The sequence below is a fragment of the Magnolia sinica genome, chromosome 16, assembly GCF_029962835.1.
Source record: "Magnolia sinica isolate HGM2019 chromosome 16, MsV1, whole genome shotgun sequence".
NCBI classification, from domain to species: domain Eukaryota; kingdom Viridiplantae; phylum Streptophyta; class Magnoliopsida; order Magnoliales; family Magnoliaceae; genus Magnolia; species Magnolia sinica.
In genome coordinates this window covers 30,091,055-30,108,394 of record NC_080588.1, presented here as the reverse complement: position 1 = coordinate 30,108,394, position 17,340 = coordinate 30,091,055, and the positions used below count along the sequence as shown (strand labels likewise).

The window sequence follows — 17,340 nt, the reverse complement described above, 5'->3', positions numbered from 1 at the left end:
ATATAATACACACAATGGGGTTCTCCCTTTTTCTTCTTTGATATGGCTATCTTGGTTTTCTTAACTGCTTTGTACTTATGCTTCATAATAAATTAAGAAAAAAAATAATTCATGAATAGCTTTCCCAACTGGGAACGCATCTCAATGTTAATACCTAGCGATCTATCTTGGGTTGCCATTCGGCATTCTAACCGTCCTAGGCTTGTTCAAATGCATCGACGGTCTATGGATGTGACCCTAAGGATTCTTTATTATGTTTTTGGTTTGGTTCCCACTTATGAACCGTCCATGTTTTAGATCCTCATAGATTAAGTCATAAGGTGTTGGCCTAAGTCTACTTATAGGGTCTAATTACCCCTCATTTAGAGTTTCGAGTTTATGTTTTAGGCCAATAGCAGACTTTAATGCAACATCTAGAATGTTTTCGGTTGCACTTGGCTTCTCGTGAAATACTCCTTAGTCACCAAGGACCAACTACTGAAACCCTAGGCCCACAAATGACATCTTACATTATTTATCCACATGAAAAATATCATTTATCTTGTATTCTAAGTCTCACTAAGAAATATGGTTGTGCACATGAGAACGTTGATGGACCTCAACTGGTTTATACAACCTTCAAGCTCATTACAACTTAATCACATCATGTCTTTGTAATACAGTGGTCCTGGGATAGGTTCACTAGGCTTCCTCATGACTTATAATCATGGAAGGGTTACCCTTCCTTTATTTGCAGATGTCTCCGTTGTAACAGCCAACATTTGTCCCATAATCACAAACAGTTTGATTCACTAATCTGGTAAAATGTCATAGGCATATATATATATATATATATATATATATATATATATATATATATATATATATATATAAGTACGTAACCTTAGCCCAAGTATTCAGGTCCATGAGCTTCCAAAATGATATTAAACCTAATTAATGATTTCATTCCAGCATCTAAGCTCATTTGGCCCAATATATTAATAGGTTCGGTTTAGGTAGCTAGTAACGTACAAGGGTGTATAGGCAATATAATGATTAAATGCCATTAAAGTAGGCCGCACATCCTCCAATATTCATGGCTACCAGGCCCACTTGACAACCATAGTCCAAAAATCCAACTGGGCCTGAAATCGTTTTTGAAAACCGGCCCAAAGTGGAACTCATGAGGGCGTCCACACTCTATCCCGTGTGGGCAGCATGGGACCTACTCATGGTCCATCAAGAAGGCTTCTCATATGTCACTACACCAAAATCGCGGAATTGGAACGTCCATGGTTTTCCTTTAAAAACGGTTCTAAACCGTTTTCAAATTTGTACCTGCTTTAACAACCAGCATTACTATTTTCACTGTTTTTCTGGTGTGTCCCACCGGAGTTTTGGATCTTCTTAATTTTAAGGAATTTGTTCTATTGTTATATTTTAAAATAGATGGACGGAGTGGATTTGATTAAGAGATTTTTCGTAGATCCCACATGGCCACAACGGCACAATAATATCTGTGCCCCAGCCCACCGAATCCATTTTCTTCTTCTTTTTTTCTTTTTTTCTTTTTTCTTGATTTTTTTTTTTTTTCGAACACCAAAGACGCCCTAACCCTCATTCTCTCTCTCTCTCTCTCTCTCTCTCTCTCTCGCTGTTTTTGCTGCCTGACCTCTCGATTTCCCGCATTCACGGTGCAGATACTTCCCCTGGACGTTTTCGCTATCCAATATCTCAATCTCTCTCATTTAGACATTTCTCCCCCTCCAAAAACCGTAAGATTCAGCGGCGATGAAGGAAGGATGCCTCCGAAGTTCGACCCATCTCAGGTGGTGGAAGTGTACGTCCGCGTCATAGGAGGAGAAGTAGGCGCGGCGAGCTCACTTGCCCCGAAGATCGGGTCGTTGGGGCTGTCCCCTAAAAAGATCCGTAGCAGGAGATCGCTGATGGGGATGTTGAGGTCCCGACAGAGTGAGGTGGCTTCTTTGATCTCCTCTCAATTCCTCAATCTTTTTTTTTTCGTCAAGATTTTGTTTTTAGGAGATGTTTGGAGGGATTTTGGTATTTGATTTGGAATTCTGGAAAATTGAGATCTTAATGCTTGTTATTATCATTTTTTTAAAAAAATGCATGTAATTGTAGGGTCCACGAACACATTCTGACTGTATAAAAAAAAAAATTAAAAATTAAAAGAAGAAGAAGAAGAAGAAGAAGAAGAAGAAGAAGAAAAAGTAATCCATGTAGAAAATGAATTAGAGATGGAGAGGTTCTCTATTTGTGTTCAAGTGCACATCTCAACTTTGCAAGGGTGTACATGATTTTTCAATTCTAACACTTAAGAGGTTCATGGTTATGTAAACCAGACTGCTGATTAGTTGTCCCCCGTTGATAGACAATTCCCCGGTAATCTTCTACAGTGAGGAAAAGATATCAGCCTCCAATATTAGGACCAATTTCAGTTGAATGTGGAGAGCTGTTGGGATTTGTGGAAAGCATATGGAGAAAAGATATCACTTTTTGATAAACCTAGTTTGGATTTATGGAAAGCGTGGGGAAAACATACTGTATTTATTGGAATTGGTGTCAATGATTGTTGACAAGTGATGGACATGTGCCACCATCTGCATGGCTATCCTAATGGAATATTTTAGGTAGCCAAACAGGATCTCATCCTTGTTATGTCTTCAATTAATTACGGTTTCAGTGCCTTCCATATTCCATATAGCAGTTATGGTCTGAGAATTGGATGGTTGAAATGAAAAAGGACTTTATGTTACATGCACAGAGGTCCATTTATAGGATGATTAGGACAGTGATACTGCTGGGCCTGGACTTTTGCACTGTCATCTGTCAATAGTAGGGTCCACCAACTTGATTGTTCCAATAGCTAAGGGTCACCCTATTCATGGGGGTACTGAAGAATGCAGACAATGCTGAAGGTTGGAGGTTTCTTGGAATAACACAGGCAGAAAATGATGATGATCAACGGGTGATTTCTTTTCCCCAGCATTTTCAACATCAAATTCAGGGAAGTTATTTCATTTTCTGTGGAATTTCAATGCAGATGTTTGTGTGTGAGCTATGTATGTTCTCTTACCACACTTTTTGCTGTTGAACACCATTCTAAGGATTGTGATGGACCAATATGTTAAATCCAGCCATTGTGATGCTTGGTGCAACTATGTATTCTAAAATCTTGCATAGAAAATAGAACTTTCAAAATCTTGGTTCATGATAACTCTAGAAATGGTACTGAATGGTCCAATTTTGTTTGCATGTCTGTGTGCATGTGCATGCTCATTTTGTTTCCTTTCTAATGCTTCAAAGTTGCTAATGGGTGCATTTTTTGTCTAGTTATTGTGATAGGTGTTCATGATGGCCTTGGAACTTACACTGTTTTCTACTAACAATGCATCTTTCACGTTATATTTTCATTTTATTCTTCTTTACCCTTTTTTTTTTGTGATGGGGAAGGTTTTTTTTTTTAGGTAAAAACGTCCTTTGCAAAATGTGAACTGATTAGGTGTGCACGTGGGGTGTTCGATGAAATTCTGCCAAAAAAGTCCACTTTCTAGAGGGAGTCTTAGAGGGTGGGGTATTTGAGTTGTGATGATTGAGTGGAAGATTGACTCTTTTTACTTAAATTTTCATTGGGTTTTGCTGTCTGCAATGTGCCAAGGAAATTTTCTAGTGGGAGTCTTAGAGGGTTTTCTTGAACCAATTCTTACAATGAGAGTTTTTATAGATGTAAATGATCAAAGATGCTCATCAGGTATAGTGCATTGTATAACTACCCTGACACAAAGTACAGGCTACTCTTACAATGTGATGGACCATCCATGCACATTGAGTGCGGGCCGTCCACAAATGCTTATATCTTGGACATCAAGCCTAACTTTTTGTATGGCATCTAATGGTTGGAGTGGATTTCTGATAACTAATTGTATCAGAGAAAACCCATATGAGAAAATGAGAATTGCAAGACCAGATTTCCAATCCAAAGATGGATTTGGGTTTGAAAATTCAATAGCTTTCGGCCCCTCTATCATGAAGATCACCTTGAGCAGAAATGGAAAAGGCACTGATGGTATGTTTGGTTGGGTATGCAAATCCACATGTTCTTGTCATAAGTTATCTATCTGATGCAAGGTTTTGGTTTTCTGTACTACATTATGTGCCATTTCATGTTACTATATTCTTAACTTCCTGTTTAAGTTTTCTTACTCATCAGTTGATGGTGGCATTCTCTTCCACTACAGTGGCAATGTTAATGCCATTGTTCAGAATGTAAAATTTCTCATCCATTGTCATGTACATTTGAGCAAACCAATTTTCATCTAATTTCAGGGAATTCAGTTTTTTTTTTTTTCCAAAGAATTTTACAGTTATTCTCTTCCACTACAGTGGCAATGTGGATGGATGGCATGATCTCCACTGGAGTACATAGTTGCTAATATATTATTTAATGATTTTAAATAATCATCATGGTGAGCCCTGCAAATTTAAGGGTGCCTGTCTCTCTCCCAACAGTTTCCTTCATTGTGGCCCACTTGAATAATAGGTCAGCTTGATTTTTTGGCCCTATGGCTCTAAGCCTAACGTGAGATTACACATTTAGTGCTGTAATCTAATGGAACCATCAGTTGTCATGTTATTGTGATAGGTGTCCATGATGGGCTTTTCAAATTGGGTTGGTGTTTTCCAATGCTAGGCCAACCAGAACTTGGGTCTGAACCCAAGTTGCAGCCCTAGACCAAGCATGCACCTGTGCCCAACACTTCTTTACTTTGTAATGGGTGCCACTGCTAGCTAACTATCATAATAATAAAAAATCTGCATATTTGCAAATTGCTTTGAAACTGAAGTTGACTCTTTTGGGTCTGTGTATCTTCTTTCAATATACTTCAGTCCACTTGATCTATTTGATGATATAGATATACCAATGCAGAGAAAATCTTCTTTTCTTTTTTGGTAAATTGAAATTCATTACATGCCCACTTTATCAGTTATAATATCTGGACTGCAACATTTCGAGATGCAGGGGAACTTGGTGCAAATGCTCTATTAGTTCTGTCAATTGCTGCTTGTAAAGTTGGTGCTGCTGAAAAGGAGGCAAGTTTTTTTTGTATGGTTATTGCCAAGCTGACCTGTTTTTAAAGCCATGCCCCAGGCGATTTTTCCCCGTGTTTCAATTTTCATTTGCTTCAATGTTTCTAGTACTTTTTATACTATTGCTCTTCAAAAATTTTACTACCTTTTTTATGAAATACAACTAGGAGCAATTTCTGGCCCCTAAGAAGAATCCTCTCCCCAAAGTTAGTGCCAAACTTAGTGGAAAAGGAAGAAGAGGATGAAGCGAGAGCCACCCTAAGACACCATGTGCATCCCCTGTTTTGGGTCAGTTTTTTTTTTTTTTCTTTCTTTTATATATGGCTGACCTTAGACTGTACAGGTTTTTTTTTCCTCTTTCTTTTTCTTTTTCTTTTATATATGAACACATCTCACTTTACATATGCATGTGGCTCGTTCAATGAGTGGATTGGCTTCAGCCAGGGCACTTAGTGCAGCCAGCCTAGACCCCGATCTCACACCAATGTTTCTACACTCACACATGTAGTTTGTTGCATAGGGATGAAAATGCAGTGAACGTTCAACCTTCAAATGATTCTGGTTTTAATTTCTACATGCCAATTTCACTTACCTTTTATCTATGTAGGGAACTGCAAGAGCCTACCAACTGTGATATGCCAAAATGACAATTTGAATGCTATTTGAAATGCTTATAGATTCCTACCAATTATCCATGCTCCGCATCGAAGTCATGCTCTTACTATTATCATTATCAAATTCTTATTTTACAAACATCATGTCAGACTTCTTTTTTACTCTATTCCAATTTTCTGTTTGATTTTTTTTGTCCAGAGATACAGGTTCATCGACGAAAGAATTCCATTGATGCATTGCTTGCCAAATAGGTCGTCCTTGCACCCCAAATGACAACCAAGGTGAATTTTTTTTTGGGAATTTAATCTTTTAAGCATGCCTAGTTTTTTCCCCCTGAAATCAGCTTGGGTTTGTGGTTTTCTCTATTTTCTTTTGTTTTGGCTTTTCTTTTGGTATTGGATTTTTTTCTTTTAATTTATCTAATTTCTTTTCTGTTTTTTCAGGGTTGTAATTGACAATGATGCTTGTAAGAATGAAGCTGCTATTCAAGTAACCTGGAATACCGTTTGGTTTTGTGTTGGGAATTTGAATCAGAAGAGAGAAATATTCAGTGTTTCTGTTTTTTGATTTTCCAAAAAGTTGTTTATATTTAGGGTGCATTTGGTTGCACCAAATATAATGAAATTTCTTGATGTTTTGCACTAAACTAGACTGATTAATAATGAAATATTATGAAATTTAATGATATTTAGTGCACCCAAACACACCATTACTGATTTTTTGTTCTTCTATGTATTAGAAACCTTCTTAAAATGATACTTAATGGGATGTTTTGTTTTTAGGTTGACAGTGTAAAGAAGCATGGGATTCTACTAGAAGTAGTTTAGTTTATGATTGATCTGAAACTCCATGAAGCATGCGCATTGCAGTAAAATCCCTCCAAATCATAAATATCCATTAGGATTTCGAAGAAAAAAAAAATAAAGAAGAAGAGAGTAGGAAACATTTTCTTTCTTAAAGGAGAGTTTCATGGTTTTGACACTTAGATTAGGAATTGGTAGAGGATTATTGGACATTGGAAAGAAAAGCTACTGTTTTCATTCATTGGAGCCTTGGTTTTCCAATTGCCGAGTTTTTCTTACTTCTATTTTTCATGGCTGGATACTTGCCAATTTGCTTTTTGTTTCAGCAGTCTACTACGAACACTGTGCCCAGGTGATCTCATACACTCTTTTAATGTCTGAAAGGTGTGTTTGACATGGTTACTTCTCATACATCATTTCTTATTGTGGTTTGTCTTTCTAAAGTTAGTTTAGAGGTATTATTTAAGTTCATAATAGATATATTTGATTGAGATGCTTTTGTCTGTTGCATCTTCTATTGTAGAATCCAAACACGTGCAAAGGCTGTTTCCACCTCAATGTCTTCAAGCTGTTGCTGGACTTTTAACTTTATAGGGACGATTGTCTTTCTCGTCTCTGGTCAGTGGGTTTCTCGTCTCCGACCGTACAGTGGATGAACTACTGCATGATAATCACATCAGCCGGACAATCATGACCAACCCCACGATTGGTTATTATGTGTTCTGTTAGATGCTTAAAAGTCTGTTTTTATTATCCCACTTATTTTTGTCTTCTTTTTTGTTTTCTTTTTTGTTTTTTTTTTCCTCCTTGATATCAAGGTTTTATTTTGTGGTTTGAACAACTTTCAAAATCAATAGATGTATCCGATTGAGATGCTTTTGTCTGTTGGCAAGTAATCATATAATACAAGTAATCATTTGAAGGGTTTAAAATTGTTCTTAAAATTGTCCTAAAATCTGACCGCTGGCAACACTAAAAAGGGTTTAAAACCGCTTCTAATTCTGAAATTTTGTTTCCAGACCATTGGCACTAGAACGGTTTAAAACCGTTCCTAAAATTCCGACTCTAAAATCTGAAACGGTACCCAAACGGTTCTGAACCGTTCCTTTTTTTTGCGACGCCTCATTTAGGAACGGTTTAAAACCATTCCTAAACGACGATTTTGGCACAAGGAAAAAGGACTCCACTAATTTTTCTGAAGACATCAGCAAGTTACACATGATAATCATTTTTTAACTTTCTACTACACTACACAAGGAACTAACATTATAATACCAACGGTCCAAATTTTTTTTAGAATTGATCTAAGGAATAGAAACCTACAAAAATATCATATATAAGGACTATTCGGATGGTCAGATATAACCAGCCCATGATTTCAATGTTTTGGGCTTGTTTTTAAGCCGCCCACGGAACTTGGAACGGTGGTTGACCTTAGATCTGCTTATGACCAATCTAATGGTCTATCTGATCTCTGATTAGCACCGTTTTCTGAGATATTCTGATATCATATTGGAGGGTCAAATCTGCCCCATTCCACAAAGTCCATTGGTTTATTAAGACTGCTCACAATAGGACACAAAAAATGTATAGCAAAGATGAAATAATTACTATAACTAGAAGTTTTGTAGTTGATCTCATGTTTAGAACTGATCAAACCCATCCTACTTATCGTCCAAATATCTCTATCGCACAGAACCCAGATCTGACCGTTAATTGGTTCAATTTGGGTGTCCAAAGTTGACCAATTGATGGCCACTAGTTAAATATCGTTCATGGTTCGATCCGCTTGAGATTTCAAGGCTCTTTTGAGGATACTCAAATCTTCAGTTTTCAGTTGCAGGATGATCAATTCCTGTGACCATATTTTGCCACATTTCAACTAGTCTAATAGCCACAAAATCTATATGTTACAATACCTTCATACTAACAATTTTAAGTGGCAATGAAAATAGCTCTCAATAGATGAATTGTGGACAATGGAGAGGTCCATATCTTTGATTTAATTCCAGATCATTTTGTGTCCACAAATCTCATTTCAACAGTCCAAAACAGCTCATTAATGAGGCTGTTTGGACATTCAAATTCTGATGTCCCACTGTCTCAAGAGCAAGATCATTACATAGCCCAGATCATCCAAAAATCTGCGTTTCAAGACATTGATCTAATTAAAAATGATGTTCTAATAAAATACATCGAATGGGCTAGATTCAAATAGTAGTCGATTAACAAACTTGGCATCCCACTATGATTGGTCACTAGTACATTTAAGCGTCCACCATCATGATTGATTGTTTTGTGTCCAAATGATTCTTCTTTTGAGATGGTCCATCAAGGTTTAATCAAAGGGTTGAAAACATACAAGAAAAAGAAAAACAATAACAAAGAAAAACATACCATATAAGCAGAATAAGAAACTTTATATACCTAGATATTAAGTTTGAACATACCTTGAGTATGATTAGGATAACATTTCCCAACAAAAGAACCATTTTTTGAGATAACAATTTGGCTAAACTAAATAACCTGTCTTATTTAAAAGATAGCTTGACACCAAATTTTTTCACATGTCTGTAACGTGAAGGATATTTACCAGAGTGATGGTCTTTTCGAAGCTTCACACAATGTAAACTTTCCCTTGTTTAATTACAACCATAGTGATAATATTGCCCATCTAAACCTTCTCGCCAGTTGAGAGCTCTTCATAACTCTTAAACTAGTGACGATTATGACATGCATGTGCTACACCCATGTCAATCTATTATTCATCACATGGTTCTACATTGACCATGTTAATATCTATAAGCATGACCACAATTTAAGGTTCTTTGGTTAGGTTTACTTGAGGTATGAGAGCCTTTTTTTCTTACAATGATGACACTATCTCGTAAAGTGTTCAGGCTTTCCATAAGTATATAGGAAATGAAGCAACATATGAATTTACTTCTGAAGTTTTCGATCCCCATTGTTTCCTATGGTGTGGTCCACTTAAGCTTTGGATCTACCTCATTTTTGATCTCATGCTCCAAAATAAGCTAGAAAAATGGGTGGACAATGTGGATAAAACATATCCATCGTGGTGGGGTTGATAGATGGCTGGTGTTGGGGTCACAACACTTGTCAAACTGTCTTTTTTGGCCCTTCTCTCCTCCACTCATCCCAAGTCCCACCAATTTAAAAGAGGAGAAAACAAAGGAAGCATATGGGAGATGAAGCAGTGCATCCTAAGACATGGGGACTTTATGCCTCAATATTTTATACCACTAAATGTGACACATGTATGACGATATGAACAACTAATCTAGTGGGTTCTATCATTGTCGTTTAAGAAACAAGAAATTGATTAAATTAAATTGTTGGCATTTTGGTTTGTTCTTTGTCACGTGTAATGTGCATGATCGTGCCAAAATCGATAAAAGTGGATCAATCCAAACTTATCAATTTTAACCCTAAGTGCCAAAATAAGTAGATACGTCAGATACGAATGTATATGACCAAATTTTGAGAAGATCAACCGCTTACTCAGCCATTTGTAGAATTTTTATAGTAATAATCAGGGGGTGGAGTTCTTCCCTCGAAGATGAGTTGCTTTATGCCTTTCATAAGAAAGGACTTTCAAAATACTAGTGAAATAAAAATAAAAGAAAAAAACTTATAATCGATTACTAGGAGCAACTACAAGGTTGCCTCTCTTAGAAGAACGACATGATATTGGATAGAGAACAAATCGAGCATATGAGCGTAGATTTGGATTATAACTAAAGACTATAGCTAAGAATTACCACTACTCATAGGATAAGTTAAAATAAAGTAAATTGATAGATTTGATTTGTAGATGATTGTTGGGATTGTATTGAGATATATTACTCTGTTGAATTTCTTTGCTAATTTATAGAGTTTAGTTGCAGCTTATTCTTCCAGATCCTTCTTCCATTATTGTAACAGTTATAACAGTTGAAAAGCCATTCTCTCTATCATTCTTATTTGTTACGTTTCTCTTTTACGACTGTTTCTCTTAGGTCGCCCAAGCTTTATTCCTCTTGGTCGCCTTTTTTTAAATCTTGAATTGCCCAACCACATTTCTCTCTTTGCTCGTACGACTTTTGAGTAACTTGATCACATGACTCCGTCAACCACCCACTGATGGTGTAAATTTAGATTTACGTAAACTATAATTCCGCAAAAAGTGCTCCAATTATTTTGAAAATCTTTTCATTCACCTCTTATTTCTTATGCTATTCCACATGTCACTCTCTGATTGGCTTTTTCCATAATGACCAAAAATTGGGTATAACATAAACCACCTTAACGATCTAATAAACAAATATCTTCTCACTAACTTCTAGCTATTCCTATTTTTTATGTTAATTTCTATATTTATACTAGATTTTAAAACTTTAAGATAACTAAAAAGTGATATTTTTAGATATATTTTATTTAACATTGGAACTAAAAAATGATCAATTCAGATCTTGTTAATACATGCCATGTATGCATCCCAGAGTCACTGGATCCGATCCCATACCTCCCAAGTCGTTATATCCTGTGGGGAAATTGACCGTATTGACCTTGAAGTTTGGTCAAATTACCTGGGGAGGTACTATCGTCCAGATATCCCAAGGGTGATCTTCTGACAACTTTTGGATATTTTTTCGGATGAAAATGCCCCTGTCCCTAATTCAAAAGTTGTACGGTCCTAGAGTGAATAAGAAGTTACCTTCTGATTGCAACCCCTAGTAAGTGACGGATTGGCTACTCCACTTACCACCAGCCAATGGCTGGTGGTCGGTGCTCTATGGGCCCTACCATGATGTATGTGTTTCATCCATGTCATCCATATATTTTTCCATATCATTTTATGGTATGAGACCAAAAATGCGATATATCCCAATCGCAAGTCAACCACATTACAAGAAACATTGTTGAATGAGCGTAGACCATTAAAAACTTTTTAGGGGCCATAAAAGTTTTGGATCAAGGTAATCTTTGTTTTTTTCCCTTCATCTGTGTCTGTATGACCTAATCAACAGATTGGTTGTCAAATAAATAGTACAGTGGGCCTTAGGAGGATTTTAATGGTGGATATCCAATTACTATTGTTTATCGGTGGTGTGGTCTAGTTGAGATTTATATCCCTCTCATTTTTGGGATCAAGCACTAAAATGATCTATAAAAATGGATGAAACACATACATCATGGTTGGATCCATGGCTGGTGACAGGGGGAGTAGCCAATCCGTTTTCCCCCGAGAATGTGTGACGTGGACGGAAGCATTTATGAGCTTGGGAAGGGCCAAATGTCGCCTTTCTTCACCTTTTACAAACATTCTTCTTCTTCTTTTGTTTTCCTAGAAAAGTGAAGATCCAGGGACCAAATGCCAGAGAAGGACATTGTTTCTCCTTGTTGTTTCTCTCGTCTGAAAGCCTCTTCCACTAGGAGGTTGGTATTTTATTTTATTGTAGGCATTTGCTAAGGTAAAAGAAGATCAAAGTGGAGAAGGTGAGGGTTCTGGTTGTCAAGTGAAGGGAGCTTACTATAGGGCACACCTTGATCAAACCTCCACCATTGATAGTAGAAAACCATGACTTCACATTTTTAAACCTTCCACCCTTAAAGAAATTAAATCTTGACTACTGACAGTGACAACCATGACCCTTCACGTTGTCAAACCACGACCCAGACGAAGGGTCATAATTATGATGAACATTGGATTGTGGTTGTCATATTATAGGGATTGTGGTTGTCACGGTATATGGATCGTGGCTTCCAGTTGATAAGGATTGGATCGTGGTTGTCATGTTATATGGGTCGTGGTTTTCATGTTACACGGGTCGTGGTTGTCAGCTGATATGGGTCGTGGTTGTCATGTTATATGAGTCGTGATTGTCACGGAATATGGATCGTGGTTGGTAACCACAACCCACGTTGGATACAACAACGATCCATTGTTCATCATAACCACGACCCAACGTTTATCACAACCATGATCCATTGTGCATTTGAACCACGCCCCATTGTCCATGACAACCAAGACCACTTGCTCTTCATAACCACGACCCTTCGTACTGGCCTCGATGCATGGTCCTACCTCTCAATTATTCCAAGGGTAGCCTTCTGACAACCTCTCTAAAATGTTTCAGACGAAAATGTCCCTTGTCCTTGGATCAGTAGTTATACGGTTTCAGAGTGCAGAAGAAGTTACCTATTTTGAACAATCTCGAGAATGTGACATGGACCGAATCCTTTTTAAGCAATGGATTGTGGTTTCATCTAGAATGGGTCGTGATCGACAACCACGATCCAATGTGGATGACAACCACGATCCAATGTGCATGTGTACCACGATCCCACAACAGGGTCATGGTTATCATACACACTGGGTGGTAGTTCCCAACCATGATCCATTGTGGATGACAACCACGACCCATTGTTCGTCATATCCACGACCTTCGAGTGGATCGTGGTTGTCATTCACAAAGGTACCACGACCCATTGTGGATGACAACCACGACTTGTTGTTCGTCATAACCACGACCCTTCGAGTGGATCGTGGTTGTCATCCACAGTAATCTTGGTTATGACGAATAATTGGTCCTTGTTGCCTTGTTGTCATCCACAATGGGCCATGGTTCACCAACTATGACCCATTTTGGTTTAAAACTATGACCCATTCTTCCTTATAACCACGAACCTTCGAGAGGATCGTGGTTGTCATCCACAGTGAGTCATGATCGTCAACCTCAACCCAATGTGAATGACAACCATGATTCAATGTGGATGATAACCATGACCCTTTACAGATGACCATCAGGATCCTTCATTTCTATGCCCTAGCCCTGATAGTAAAAACATTATTATATAATGTTATATGGGTCGTGGTTGTCATGTTATATGTGTCACGGTTATCGTGGGTCGTGGTTGACATGTTATATGGGTCGTGGTTGTCATGTTATAGGGGTCGTGAGTGCACCTCATACCTCGACCTCGGTAATAACGCCACATTCTTTTTTAGGTAATCACATTCATTTCGCTAGTTCCCCGTAATCCTAAAAAATGGTTCACCTAACATCGAAAAACAATAGTCGCACCAGCCTATAAAAGTGGTACTTGGGTTTTAAATTACTTTCACAAGCCAATCCGAACCAGACTCCTTATTGCAACACCTTAAGCATTCATGAATTTCTTTGCTCTTTCAATCAAAATAATGGAGGAGATATTCGAAGAAGGCATCGAGTCATTCTCACGTTCTTCCTTTATGGGTGATCCCTTCCCTTTCCTCAGAGATGTTATCGATCTTCCTGAAGATCAATGGCCTCCACAGGAAATTTTGAAGATCATTTCAGAACTCCGGCAACTCGGACATAATTTCTCCAAGGCGGACAGAAATCGAGCGGTGTTCTTCCGCTCTGTCTCGCCTGTCGGCCCTTAGTGCTAAGTGCAGGGCTCTGCTAGCCCGCTCTGAAGCAGCTGGGAAGAACATTCTACACTGTACTCATGAGCAGACTTTAACAAGAAAAGGTTGCACTAGATTGAGAGGTGCAAGGCGGTAAATGAAGTAAAAGCTGAGGCTACTAAAAGATTTGAAGACCTCAAATCGGCCCACCTATAGCTCCCATCCTGCCACTCTTCTTCTTCCTTCTCCTGTTCTTCTTCTTAACATATACTGTAATTTTCAGGTGTAATAGAATGTCATATATGGTTGTGGTAAGTGTCGCGATTGTCATGTGGTAAGGGTCGTGGTTGTAAGGGCCGCGTTAAAGTCCTAACTCATTGGCCCTACAATGTTGCATTGTGGTTGACATGTTATATGGGTCGTGGTTAACATGTTACATGGGTCGTGGTTGACATGTTACATGGGTCGTGGTTCTCAGTTATATAGGTGTAGTGGTTGTCAATTGTCATGGGTCATGGTTGTCATATTATATGGCTCGTGGTTGTCAGTTGTTATGGTTCGTGGTTGTCATGTCATATGGGTCATGGTTGTCATGTTATATGGGTCATGGTTGTCGTTATATATGGGTCATGGTTGTGATGTTATATGGGTCGTGGTTGTCATGATATATGGGTCGTGGTTGTTGTGAAACATTGATCGTGTTTGTCAGTTGTTATGGTTCATGGTTGTCATGTTATATGAGTCGTGGTTATTGTGTTGCATGGATCGTGGTTCTCAGCTGTCATGGTACATGTTTGTCATATCATATGGGTTGTGGTTCTCACGTTACATGGATCGTGGTTATCATGTTATATGGGTCGTATTTATAATGGGTCGGGGTTTTCCTGCTACATGGGACGTGGTTCTCATGTTACACGGATCGTGATTGTCATCCACGATGGAATGCATCGTGGTTCACTTCCAAAATGCATCTTGGTTCACATGAAAAATGGATCGTGGTTGTCATCCACAAAGGCTCGTGGTTTACAACCACGGCCCATATAACATTACAACCACGAGCCAAAGTGCAAGACAACTATAACGATCACAGACAATTACGACCCATCTCATTCACCAAACCATTACAGATAATAATAAGAAGAAACATTATATACATCAATCCATTCAGCATTCAATACTAAATCAGTGTTTGGCTCTCTTCATTTGTCTACTTGATATCTCTTCCTGTTTCTTCGCAAAAGTAACATCAGCTTCTTTCTTGTATTGAAGATAGTTGTATGCAATTGTCTTTCTAAATTTAGGAATTTCCTCATACAGAAAAAGAATGAACTAATATTAAAAGAAAAGACAAATCAATCAAGATTTAATGTAGACGAATAAATATATACTTACAGGTGTAAAATCAAGTGCATGCATGCTACTCAAGAAGTCTATGAATTTTAGCATGAATACACCACAATCGTCAGAGGTTTTTTACGCGGGTCTATCAATAATTATCCTCACATTCCATGGCTTCTCCTATAACTTAGCTCCACCATCAAGAATATGGAATAACCACCTCAGACCGTCCGTTACTTGCGCGATAACCAACTCATTTTTCTCGTTCCAATTAGTACTCATGCTGTCATACAAAGTGACATCTCTCTTCTTCGGAGAAACGACACCCATCAACCAGTGTTGCCTTGCGTTGAGAGAGATGTATAACTATCAAGCACAAGAAATATGACAATAGTTAAACTCATGTCTTTTTAAACTGAATAGTACCATTTAAGTGCAAGTACATGTGCAAGTAACTAAGATCTTACCATTTCATATTTCCATAGAGGCTTCGTTTTACCATCACCATCAACTATATCTATAAGATTTTCATTCAATTTTTCAGACTTCATGACTTGTCGATCCTTATGGTTCCCAGCTCCATAAGTGTGTAACAAGTCAAGTTGAATTTCCATGATTTGCTATCGAGATATTGGATAGTGTTAGAAAAATAAATAATTAATGATGTTTTAAAGAAAACTATGGTCCTCAAATTTACATTACCGTAAATAGTGACGAGCGAATGCGCAGTCTTGTCTACCCCCCGATCAATTTTCTTGGCATGTTGATAGGTAGTTTAAGTATAGATCAATGGCCTACATAATGAGGAAAATGTGTCATATAATATTCATACATTGATATTAAATAAAGAAAGAGAAAGGATAAAAACTTACCTCAGAGTCGACCCATGAATTTAGGTCATAGATGCTTTTCAACCACTGCTGTGAAATTGATTCTCTCACAAGTCTCAACTCATTGTTTTCGACATCAGTTATAGCTCAGTGGGGATCCACGTACCCCTGACGACTCTCCTTTACAGGAGAAGAAGTTGGAGCCGTGTATGGAGAAGATAAATTTTGAGGCCAGTGTATTGCGTTGTGGCCTAAGTAAATTCGCAGCAGGAGTAGCATCTACCATAGTCGCAGCTGTTGTACCCATTGCCTATCCTCTCCCTTCCTCACTGATGTTGAGCTGTAATAAAATCACATATTATCTATGTAATTCATAACATAATGTCTATTTAAAAATTAAAACAAACGCATTTCACAAACATTTTTCTTATTAACTTCATCCTTTAGCAGGTTCATCTCCTACCTTAATGAAGCATTATGCTCTTTCAGCTGCTTCATTTCTGCTTCTACTATTTGCATCGAAGGGATTTTGTCATGTAATAAAATAGCATAATATTTATGTATTTCAACATGTCATGTAGGGAAATGAGGAGAGGATGAACCACGGTCCACAGTGGACAGATACCACGATTCATCGAGAATCTCAATTGTGACCCTTGAACTGGATCATGGTTGTCATCCATATAGGGTCGTGGTTCAATATGGACGGAACCACGATCTATTGGGAATGTGAACCATGACCCTTGAAATGGATCGTTGTTGTCATCCGCATTGGCTCGTGGTTCACAACCACAACCCAATGTGGATGAAAACCACGATCCTGTATGAATGACAATCACGATCCATGGTTCCTAGTGAAAAGGCCAAGCAATAAAGTCCTAGAGGGGGGGGGGGCGTTGAATAGGACTATGCCAAATTAAAAATTAACAGCAAAATTTAAACAATTAAATAAAGAAGCACTTAAATAATCTCACAATGCTGAATTAAAATACAACCTCAAATGTACGAGTATTGAGAGATTGATACAGATGTTATTCTAAGGACAACCTTACACCAAAAACCAAAGGTTTATGGTAGGACAACCTGATTCCTAGAAAGGTCTGTGTATCAAAAACTCAAACTGATACAGAGGAATAAAGAAATAAATAGCAAGGAAAGAAATCTAAGTTATTACAACATTCTCCACAAATGCAAAAAAGGAAATTACAAACATCCACAAAAAATAAACAATCCATAAGACCAGAAATTATAGTGGTTCGCTTGTATGTACACC

General features: G+C 37.8%; 1 long non-coding RNA gene across 2 annotated transcripts; it reads left to right on the top strand.

The window, feature by feature from the left end:
* The first annotated feature begins 4,499 nt into the window (after window positions 1-4,499).
* Window positions 4,500-7,272, top strand: LOC131229072 (uncharacterized). Of its 2 annotated transcripts, none has more exons than XR_009163162.1 (3): window positions 4,500-5,376; window positions 6,833-6,890; window positions 7,030-7,272. It is a non-coding gene; the product is annotated as an uncharacterized LOC131229072 (long non-coding RNA). The 2 variants fall into 2 exon arrangements; XR_009163161.1 differs by lacking the exons at window positions 6,833-6,890; window positions 7,030-7,272 and adding exons at window positions 5,902-5,984; window positions 6,147-6,819.
* The last annotated feature ends 10,068 nt before the right edge of the window (window positions 7,273-17,340 follow it).